This window comes from Pseudorca crassidens, chromosome 4 (genome assembly GCF_039906515.1).
Source record: "Pseudorca crassidens isolate mPseCra1 chromosome 4, mPseCra1.hap1, whole genome shotgun sequence".
NCBI classification, from domain to species: Eukaryota; Metazoa; Chordata; class Mammalia; order Artiodactyla; family Delphinidae; genus Pseudorca; species Pseudorca crassidens.
In genome coordinates, this window is record NC_090299.1 from 142,128,765 (window position 1) to 142,141,076 (window position 12,312).

The 12,312-nt window shown below is 36.0% G+C and overlaps 1 long non-coding RNA gene across 2 annotated transcripts in view; it reads left to right on the forward strand.

The window, feature by feature from the left end:
* LOC137224031 (uncharacterized) overlaps positions 1-12,312 on the forward strand; it is a 216,414-nt gene that overhangs the window by 94,803 nt on the left and 109,299 nt on the right. The gene's annotated exons all lie outside the window — the stretch shown is intronic.

The following is a 12,312-nucleotide window of genomic DNA, read 5'->3' on the forward strand; positions in this document are numbered from 1 at the left end:
TCTCACCTCATGGACTGAGACTGTGCTCTCTTTGGTATATTGGAGTTCAGCTCAACTCTCCTCAATTAATTCCCCAGCTTGCAGCATAATCCATTTTAGATTCTAAAGAGCTAATCCAATCCAGCTACTTCTCTGCTTTAAAATCAAAGCAAAACAAAAACAAGCAAAACATAAACAAACAAACAAAAAATCTTCAGTGCTTCAGTGTACCACCAGCCCATCGACTGAAGTCCTAGCTCATGGTTTTCCATGATCTTACCACTACAGCCTCAGTTTTCACTATTGTTCCTTCATGTTCCAGCCTTATTAAACTTTTCATTCTTCAAAAGTGCCATATTTTCTCTTTCACTTCCAAGCCTTGCCTTATCTCAGTCTGGACATTTTATCCCACTTCATCTTTCAGATCTCAGCCTCTCAGTTTTCTTCCTTAAAAGGCACCACTTCGTATCTTGTAATAACCTATAATGGAATATAATCTGCAACAAAACAAAACTGAATCACTATGCTGTACACCTGAAACTAATGCAATATTGTAAACCAGCTATACTTCAATTAAAAAGAAAAGGCACCACTCCCCAAGATTGGATTGGGTACCTATATAATTTTGGGTTGGGTACTTCTTCACTGTCGTGTGCAGGCATTATTTTTTTCTGAATTGTATTTTATTTATTTATTATCCAGCAGGTTCTTATTAGTTATCTATTTTATACATATTAGTGTATACATGTCAATCCCAATCTCCCAATTCATCCCACCACCCCACCACCCCGCATTTCCCCCTTGGTGTCCATATGTTTGTTCTCTACATCTGTGTCTCTATTTCTGTGTGCAGGCATTATTGTCTCTGCTTTACAAAAGAGGAAACAGAAACTCTGAGCGCCTGACTTGCCCAGTGTTACACATTTACAGAATATCAGAGCCAGACCTTAAATTCAAAACTTCTGGCTTCCACCTAGGCCTCATCCCATTATTCCATATGAGCCTCTCATATGCTTGATTTTACGTGAACAGTAGGTGCTTAGGTAGTTCTATGTGGTTTCATCCTCTATTCCTTTACATAGTCCCCATTCTTACGTTAACTTTGTGTTTGTGTCTACCTGGGAAATTCTTACTCATTTTTCAAACCCAGTTGCAGAAAGTGAAGTGTTCTCAGTCCACACTCCCTCTTCAGGCTCACAATGTTACTTAGTCCTTAACACTATTGTGGCTCGTAATGATCTCTCTTGAAATGTCCTATTATATGTTTGCTTCTTCTGTTAGACAGTGAGCTTCTTTTTTTTTTCTTTTTTCCTTTTTTTTGCGGTACGCGGGCCTCTCACTGTTGTGGCCTCTCCCGTTGCGGAGCACAGGCTCCAGACGTGCAGGCTCAGCGGCCATGGCTCACGGGCCCAGCCGCTCCGCGGCATGCGGGATCTTCCCGGACCAGGGCACGAATCCATGTCCCCTGCATCGGCAGGCGGACCGTGAAGGAAGATTTCTAAACCAAGATTCTGTTCATGTTATTTCCACCAACCCCAAGGAATGATCAAAGATTTGTTTTGTTATTCCTCACTGGCAATGGTGAATGGGAAAAGAAGACAGGAAAGGGAGATTTGAAAGGATACTTCAGCAGAAGCTTTGTGATTATCTTGGGACTTGAAGCCATTAGAATTTTCATGCCACCACACAAATGACCACTCGATTTTACACTTAGTGAAAACAAAAAGCTGCTACAGCACATTGCAAACCATGAACTTGAGAGTCTATCAGCACGCAGGGAAAATGCACCTCAGCTGACACTGGAGTGTCTGCAGTGGCTTCTCCTTCAGTACAGCTCCCTCTGACGCCATTTCCCAACTGGAGCGCAATCTCCAAAAAACAGAGATGGGAAATTAGGAAGAGCAGACAGGAGAAAGGAAAGTTCTTCCATCATGTCACTCAACCACAAAACCTAGGTTACTCTGGTTAACTTACTCTACCCTCTAGAGAAAGTTAAAACATTCTTCCTCATCCTCTACTACCCTCCTCTGGTCATACAGCTCTCACTTCCCCAGATTGAGAGAAAGTTTGGAGAGGCTGTGTGAATGCGTGCGTGTGTGTGTGTGTGTGTGTGTGTGTGTGTGTGTGTGTGCAATATCATATTGTGAGAAAGAAAAATTTGAAATCAAACTCTAAGGCAACAGAACTTGTATAAGAACCCAGCTCCAGTGGCAAGGTCAACAACAACAAAAAAGAAATCTTCCTTCACCTTTTTTTGGTGATGTAACCTTAGATAAACTGCACAATCTTTCTGAAGCAGTTTTCTCACCCATAAAGTGGGTGTAATATCATACACCTCACAGTGGTTGAAAGGACTAAAGAAAACAAAGAAAATGACAATGCTGATTCCTGGTAGATCTAGCTCAGCAAGTGTTAGTTTCCTTCTCTTCCCCCCTCTTTACAAGTTCTCCTCTTTCTTCCCAGCTTCTTGATTCCATTGTTAAGGGGTTGTGAATTTTTCAGAATACAGGGAATAAAGGAGACAAGGCAGTTAGGTAATAGCTCCATTACCCGCTAGGAGTGGGAAGCATATACTTAGAGTGGTGGGGAATATGTTTTAACGTGCTATAAACTTCATCATTAAATCTTAAAACAGGATTGGTTTTTTGTTTGTTTGTTTTTTATAGTTTGTGAAGCTTCATTTTTACAGTTTACTCTGTCCTTTGGAAATCACTAACCCAAAGAAAGGCATCTAAGTCCCTCTTTCGGCCCTAAGTCAGTGGTTCTCAACCTTAGTTGCACATTAGCGTTACCCAGAGCACTTACAACAGTTATTTTTAAGAAACATCCTGGGGCCCCAACCTAGACGTATTAAATTAGGATCTCCGGGGATGAGGCCCTGGCATCAGTATTGGAATAAAATTCTCTAAGTTATTTTAGCAATTGCAAAGTGGTTGCAAACCTTGGCCTAAATCATGTCGCTATGATGTTCACACCATGTTTGATTGGGGTCATAAAATATAATAAGAGTTGTGTAAAGTGACTTTTGAAAAAGGATATAAACCAAGGGGAAATTAAATTGACAAAATGTAGAAAAGATAAATATTATTTAAAAACATTACCTATGACTATGACAAAATAGGATTCCCAAGGCCCCCCAAATCCTAAAAATGTGATAAATTGTAAAGGGAAAAAGTGAACCACTCTTTTTCTTATAAACTCAGATGGAGCAACATTGGGAGGTTGCTAATTGGATTCAATGAAGGGTGAAAATATGCATTTTCTTTTTTAATTAAAGAAATCAATTATAGAATCCACATTTCTGAGAATAAGAAACTAAAAATAATAAAAATATGATATGCTAAGTTCAAGGAAGCAGCTACAGAAGTGTATTTATTGGTCTAAATTGAAATATTAACCCCTTGGAAACTCCTGACATCTATTTAGTCAGAAATGGAAAAGAGCTATCAGATAACAGAGCCTATCCTCCCGGGAGCCTCCTGGATTGTGTCTAGTGCCCAGAGAGAGGATAACATACTCCTCCCAGCCCAAAGGCCATCCTCCTAAGTACTCACTTGGCAGACATCCTGGAAAATGGTAGTGTTGTAAGGGCTAAGTTACTCTTCTCAGAGATCTCTATTGGACATGATAAAGAAAAGAAAAAAAAAAAAAAACTCAAAGCACAAACTGTATACAATCCAATGTACATTTTAAAGGATGTACTAGTGAGTATTTACATAGTGGGTCAGATTTTCGTTCTGTGAGATTCAAAAGAAGAAAAGAACTCTTTGAGTTGAGAAGCTAGCTTATTGTTTTTAGTGATGGCGTTTAGAGACAAGTGATCCAATAGCCACTACTTTTGAAGATCGTGATTTTATAAGGAATGGAAGTTTCAGGTGTCAGTAACCCATGTTGCACTGGTTTAAGGTGATTGTTGATAGTTATTTCAAAGTCCTTTAACACTGTTATTTGTAGAAAATAAATCTCACATAAACCTTTGTCGAAATCAGAGACCTTTTAAATGCAGCAAGCAAACATCTATTGTTAATGCATTGACAATAAAAGGCAAAGCGTAAAGAGAACTCAGCCTTTTTCTGGCACTCATCTGACTGATTTATATCTTCAGAGTAAGGTTTGCCAAATAAATATGATTATTAATTTAATAGGTTATTACATTTTCTCAAAGAAGAATTCCAAATTGTCTCAACAAAGCCCCAATAGATCATATACCTTAATCGATTTAGTTTGGATTACTTTTTCTTCTTTTTTTCTTTTTTGCATAGAAACCTCACTATGAATACCAATTAGAAAAAAGGGCATATTTTTTCACAGGCTTATTATTTGCCAAACTGTTACTGTCAGGGAGATTTCAACAGCCTTCAGATGGTATACAAAATAAATTATGTGCTTTCAAGACTAGTTGTTTCTGAAACAAAGTTTATGTATTTCTATTTTAGAAAGATGCTGATCCTCAGTTACAAAATTTTATTACTGAAGAGTAAATTGAAAAATCTCTCTATGAGACATTTCATGTGCTCAAAAGTTTTGATAACTTTTTGATATTTTCTTTCCTTCACTTTTGCTCAGTATATACCTTGAATTTGATGCTCTTATCAGCTCAACGGGGCCTGACTGCTGCTTCTTCTTGGGGGATCTCTTGTTCTCTCTAGCCACAACTCAGAGCAAGAGGTTATTTGGTGGAGACCCTGCTGTCCTTGGAGGGGGAGAAGCATCTGCCTTGAAGAGTGCGTTCTCAGCCTGCCTGCTGTGTTAGAATTCAGAAATGTAGTGGCTGTAGCATATGATCCGGCTGAGGATGCCTGAACATCACATACAATTAGCATCGGGCCGAGTTTCCTTGTCACAGCTCTGGGTTTTAGTTTGGGTGGAGGTTGTCACTGCATAGCCAGAATCTGGACAATTTAGAACCCCCTGAAGGAAAACACACCAACTTTAGTAGGGCATAAATTCTTACTAAAAAGGTGATTCCTTTTATAAGATATATTGTTCTATAGTTCATAAGTTTATTACAAAATTACTCCACCTTAATATGTTTATTACCTTTCCATTTGAAAAGTGATTATTTATTTCAAAATGTACTTTAATTAATTTAATCATACTATCCCTCATTTCAGAAAGCATTCTAGGTGGCTTAAAGAAATGCAACAATGAAATAAAATATAAACGTGAGTGGATAAGGAAAAGAAGATGTAGTGCACATAAGATAATAATCTATATATAAATTCAAGGTAATACATTAGTCAAATCTAAATAAAATTAGAAAATCGTATTACATTTTGCTTATGAAGCAAAAATGACAACTATTTTATTACAATATCCTACATTTTAAATTAGATGATGTCATTACTGTATATTTAATAATAGTATATAAAATTAGAGTGATCTTTAGTTTGTCTTGCTTTTCCAGGACATGAGAAAGTCACAGCACAGTGCAGGTATCATACTGGTTTAAGTTTACTGGAATTTTCTTAATGAGTATGTTAACTATAGTCATGGTAAAAAGTATTTGAGAATGTGGGACCATCTTGCAATATAAGTACTTTCAATATTCCTATATATTTTTCACATTGAAATGAAAGTACATGGATTTAATATATATATATAGTTATAAATTAATTTTAATTGTTGTACACCTTTAACATATTTTGAATAACAAAATTCTGTTGGCAGCAAAGAATTAAGGAGAAAATGTGATAGCAAGTGTCTTTGGAAGCACTTTGCAAATTTGAATGTTGTTCACAGAGAAAGACAAAAACAGAAGTAAAAAATATGATTAAAAGCAAACAACATAAATACTATATCTGTGTATGTACACACTGCTTTCAGATTTTAAATTTTATTTTATAGAAAATAAACAATTCTATTTCTCACAATGCCAGGAAAAAAGAATAAAAACTCTCCATTAGTGGAAACTTTTAACAGAAAGAGAGGCAGTGGAATGAGGATTTAATTTTTTTTTTGCCAGTTAGTTAATCTACTTATTCCCTCAGTTTTTAATTTTTGTCATCACACATTTTGTTCTTTTAAACAAAACATAACTTAAAGTAGATCTAGTCACAATGAATAAGAGAAATACATATGTATAGAATTCTATGAGGTAGAGTTGTTTTGTTGTTGCTGGGTACAAGAAGTAACAAACAATTCTTGCATGATAAAATCTGTACCTGTATATCGGGGCTGTGAAATACAAAGCATTTAAGTATTGCAGTGGATGACCGCCTTAAAAAATAAAAAAAAAGAGCTTATAGGTTAGAGAACTGCTAATAAAAAACCAAACCCATGGTGTATGTATTTCTATAAGAATAGTCCTTTGGGGAGAGATATTGTTTGAGGTCTCAAAGGAAGCCATGCAAAATGTGTGTACAATTGTGGGGAAAAGAAAGCATGGGCTCTACGTAAAATAAGCATTTAAGTGAGAATATAAAACGTGATTCCAGGCAGATCTGGCTACCACAGGAACCTCTAAGGTCAGCATTGGACCTGACACCCCATGGCCTAGTGGGCTAGAAGAAAGGGCTTGCTTTAAATAAGCACCTTCAGTTTCAGTTATCTTATTTCTATAGTTTATACATCAAAATAAACAAGTTCCTTATAGGGACATGGGAATCAGTATGAGTTAAATACCTCTGAAGTTAGTCAGCAACTGAACAACTTTGAATTCTGTTTCACAGAAAGTTCTCATTAGAAGTTCTGTGGTGTTTTTTTTAAAACCAGCCATCACTAGGCACAGACATTATAATATCAAAGTCAACTTTCTCTGAAATGTTGAATAAAAAATAGGAATAGTTAGAGTGAAAAAAGTGCAAGATTCCCTGGAAGATTTGACTTATGATTGAGAGGAAAATGAATTCATTTATTTTTGTAAGCAAATATCTTTCAAATGTCTAATCAGGGTTGTATTCAGGAGGTAAAATGAGGAAAATGTTGATTTCACCAGTCTAAAAAAAGAACAATGATACCACTAGCTACTCATTTCATGAAGAAGACTAAACCTAAATAGTAAGCATTTGAAAAGATGGCTTCTGAGCATTACATTGTACCATAAAAACGTTGTATGATAGAGGAAGAACCTGATTTCACCAGATGCATTAATTTTAGGCAGAGATGAAAACACCAAGATCAATTCAGCATAAAAATATGAAAAATGTCTGTAGTTACTTCTGTGTTATAGAATATTATCTTGACAATCTAAATGTTAGGAGAAACAAAACATTTACTTTCTTTGGGATGCAGTGGAATGCTTTCCATTTCTATCTTTTAAGCAAAAACAAGAACAAGAAATTATAGATATATTAAGAGAGAGGAAAAACATAAAAATAACCAGTATACTGACAAATGTTCTAACAGTTGTCAAGTGTCATATGGGTTTTCATCTTGATCAAGTGAGCAGAAATAGGCTATCAGGCTATTTCCTAAGACAATAAATAAAGATAAAATGGTGGTAGGGAAAGTAGGACCTAGAAGGAGGAATTCTTTTAAAAATTGTCTTGACTGCTTTGGTGTCTTCTTTTTCTTTCTGTCTTTTTTCTTTTTTAAAGATTCATATTCTTTTTTAAAAATAAATAAATAATTTGGCTGCGCCGGGTCTTAGTTGCAGCATGCGGGATCTTTAGTTGCAGCATATGAACTCTTAGTTGCAGCATATGGTATCTAGTTCCCTGACCAGGGATCAAACCCGGGCCCCTTGCATTGGGAGTGCGGAGTCTTAGCCACTGGACCACCAGGAAAGTCCCATGTCTTATTTTTCGAAACAGTGGGTTCATTCCACGGGCGACAGTACTGAGGAGCACAAAGTAATAGCACCAGTAGTTAACACGGAGGCCTACTTGTTAGCTTACATCACTATAAATACTAATGACTCTAGAATAGGCTTGTTGTCTTTAACTGGAGCTTCCTTCTTTCATAATAGCTATATGAGCAAGTTCTGAGGAATAAGATCTAAGAGGCAGAAGGGAAAAAAATAAAAATAATTTGAGAACTCACCTGAAATAAATCTGTAACCATGAAGTATTTTTTTTGAAAGTTATTATCCAGGAATCTATATTGTGGCTCCATAGTATCTACAAACTTAATATGTTGAACTATTTTTCATTTACAATATTCTTACTAATTATAAGAAATAACACTTGTGGAGGTGTAACTCCAAGAAAGAGACAGTGCATGTATTCGCTCAGTTAATTCTCATAATAGCAGTAGGAAGTAGGTACTATGATTCTCTTCATTTAGCAGGATGAGGAAATAGGCATAGGTAGTTTAAGTACTTTGCTCAATGTCATAAAGCCAGTTGTTGGAGGGTAGGCAGGTTTTGAACTCCAGAGCCCATGCTTCACTGCTATGTCACAATTAAATGCGTAATTTATTCAACCTATAGAAAAACCATTGAGTCATGATTTATCATTTATATCTTCATTTCAATATATCTTCAAATATATCAAATATATCTTCAAAGGTGTTGATTTCAGTTCACTGTTTCATTATGTGACAAACTTCCTGGTGAAAACTGAGAACAATTTGTGACATTCAAAAATACTATTTTCCTGTGTAGTAAACTTGGGAAATAAGGGAAAAAAACGCAGAAGGCTTAACTTTTACAAATATTTTGGGCCTCTGCAGTTTCAACTGAAAGATATAACATGGTCTACTCAGCTCTCATAAGCCCATGGGAATACAAGTAGATAAATACAACCAGAAAACATAGCTACTAGGTGTATATATTCTCATGTTGTCTCTACCCTGCTACTAGGGCTGGTAAGAACCTCCCGGGAGGGTGTGGTGCTGGTAACAGCTCTCAAGAAAAAGCCACCTGAGACAGGAACACATGGCAGGGATTTGTGTCTGGCACAGTCCTTAGCAGCATGGGATGGTTTGAGGGAATGGCTGAGCCAGCAAACACAGCTAGGCAAGGGCACTAGGGCAGGGCACATTAACGCTCACCAGCAGGCAGTCTGCCACTGTGAGTCTGAATAAAAATGAAGTATGCGTTATATATTTAATTATCAGGATGTGAGAGGAGTTCAGGGACAAAGGCACTTAGTAGTAATTCAGTTAAAGTGAGGTCGCCCGTGAAGTACGAGGGAAAATGAATATTTCACTTGATTCTAACATTTAATTTGTCTTTCAACCACTACACAAAGACAATCATTTCAGACAATAGAACATTCTGTTTCAGTCTCGGATTAGCCCTTGCCATTGGATTTCTTTCCCCCTAGGGTTAACAAGAATCAGTCATAGCAGTAATTTCCTGTGAAAAAGAAATCCTATCAGGCCCATATCTGCGTCTATGGAGCTGATGGATTGCTTCTTTTTTTATAGAGCCAAATCATTTTTGTAGGAATCAGCTTTCAAGTGTATAAATTTCATTTTGTAAATTATTTCTCGCAATATTTGCTTTCAGTAATTCTTTTCTTAACATTAATTATCTGAATAAATCCACCAAGGGACACAAAGTGTTTCTGCAAAATAATACGATAATTTGTATTGAAAGTGTGATTGAATACTGGGAAGAAATAAAAGAGACAAAAGGATCACAAAGGGAATAACTCTGTTATAGCTATTTGAAATATGGGATAAAATATACTTTCTTCTGTTTGATCTAATATATCTAATTATTCATCCCATTTTCCCTTTCTATCCCTCTATCCTCTCTCAATTTAGACAGTGTCTCCTCTGTTTATTTGTTACAAAGATTTCAGTTGCAATTCACAGTTCAGAATAAATGCTGACAGCTTACAGAAAAAAACTCAGTTACTGAGATAAGTTTCAACATCAACAAAAAGCAAGCCTTTTCCTGCTAGTATGTTTCTGATCAAGATTAAGGGTGCAGTCAAGCCTCTTTCTTATAGACCAACAGATTTTTATTGCTGTGGTATTCATATTTTGATCATTTGTATTTTTATCGTGCATTTGTAAGTACAAAAGTTCAATCAAACAGACACATGGGGCATGTTAAGATAAATGTAAATATCCTTAACTAGGGTATGAAAAATGGTCTTTGCCTGGTTGAAGGGACATTTAATAATATCTTATATCAAGAATGAAATTTAGGTCAAGTAGCAGTTGGGGTGCTCTTTGAGTTGTTTAGTTTGTTGTGGTAACAAATTTGTAATAGTGAAAACACATTGGCTATCGCATTCGATGGTAAGATGCGTTGATAAAGCACCAAACAAGCTGTGGAAAAAATACTGGAGTTGGAATTCCATGATCTAGGTTTGGATTCTGGTTTGTTACTTACTACTAGTAAGCCAGTTTATCTGTCTTGACTCCATTTTTCTTGTATGCTTAGTGGGGATGTATTTATACCTTATAGGGGTTTTGGGCGTGTATTAAATATCAAAGTGCACATTAAAGACTCATTATGAATTTTACCATGTGGGAGTTGAATCTATGCCTTGGCACCCATATACCCAAAAGAACACTTCCCAAGTTGAATAAGAACACATTGGGATTGCAAGTGAACTCCAGTCTTAAAAGTGAATTATCAAAATGGAAATGCAAAGCTTAAAAATATAACTTTTGGAGATTTGCCTCTAAGCTTAGCTGCAATGAGATAGGTATTAATAGTAATACAGACTGAAAAATTACTGAGAACTAATAATATCCATGATTAAAATAAATTACTGCCTCTGCTTATGCGAAGGAAGACAGACAAGGAAAGAGGCTAACTTTGTTCTTTATAAGTCTGTAAACAAAAACTGAGGAACATCGGATCTGCACTGAACACTTCTTAGTTTCCTCTTATAGGAAATTGTGTTTAAAATTCTTCATAGAGGGAAAACTCTATTCTAAGTTTTACATAGAAAACATGTCAAAAACTCTATAAAACTATGACTTCCTCTTCTAGCACTTATTACATTGTTTTACAATGTAAATGTATTTACATTGTAAATGTAAATGTATTTACAATGTATTTACATTGTAAATACATTGTAAATACAATGTATTACAATCATTTGCCCATGCCTGACACTTCTATCAGACTATGAATTGTATTCTCCAGAGATATGGTTGAATAAAGAGAGAAAGAAGGAAAGAAGAAAGAAAGAAAGAAAGAAAGAAAGAAAGAAAGAAAGAAAGAAAGAAAGAAAGAAAGGAAGGAAGGAAGGAAGGAAGGAAGAAAGAAAGAGAAAAGAGAAAGAAAGGAAGGAAGGAGGGAAGAAAGGAAGGAAGGAAGGAAGGAAAGAAAGAAAAGAAAGGAAAGAAAGAGGAAGATGCCTCTGTCTCATTAAGTTATTAAATATTTTTTGAGTACCTTTTAGGTGTCAGGTTTTGGATGTATAAAGTAACAACAACAACAAAATGACCCTGATTTCAGAGAATCTAGTTTGGCAGGACATACTGGTAAATGAAATAAGAGGCAGCTAGTTCAAGTGATGGCAGATGAAGTTATTTACAGGATGTTTGAGGAGTGGAGCTTAAGGAGGATTTCCTTGGGAGGTAAAATTTGAGATAACTAATAAGTGAGCTAAAATGATGAAGCTGGAGAATTATAGTCCAGACGAGGCAAAAAGCAGTCTAAAAACACAGAGGCAAGAAACACCATCATAATGTCTATTTAGGTCAAGCTCTGGAGTCTGAATTTTATTTTTAAAGTTTCAAAGAAGCTACTATAGTAATTTGAGTTGGAGAGTGATATAACTGAATTACAGAAAAATTAGTCTGCCATCAGAGTGAATAACAGATTGATAGAGATGGGAATTGGTGTGGTGAGAGGAAGGGTAAAGAGGGTAGTTAGGGGCTATGCAATGATTAGAATAAGAAGAGTTGAAATAAAGAGATAGTGGTAAAAATCAGAATAGTATACAGATTTGAGAATGATTAAGGAGGTAGAAAATATGAGACCTGATGATTGATAAGCTGTTGAGTGATTTAAGAGTCTAGGATGACTACTAAGTTTTTTGCTTGAACTGGTGTGTCTAGCTGCGAGTAGCCAAGAAAAAAAAAAGAAACATAAAGGGATTTTAGGGAAAATATGGTGAGTTGAATTTGAAGCATATGGACATATTAAATCAAATGGAGTTTGAGATGCTTGTGGAACATGCAGGAGATGTATAGCAGGCAGCTGAGTATGAGAGTCTACAGTTGCACCATCTAAAAGCAATACAGTGCAAACCTTGAATATAATTTTAAAATTTCTAGTAGTCACTAGGAATACTTATGGACAGCTTTTGTGTTTTCATTTCTCTGGGATAAATGCCCAGGAGTGCAGTTCCTGGGTCATATTACAAGTGTACATTTGGCTTTTAAGGAAACTGCCAAACTGTTTACCGAAGTGGCTGTACCATTTAGCCTTGCCACCAGCAATGTATGAGTTCCAGTGGGCCAGCATTCTTGTTG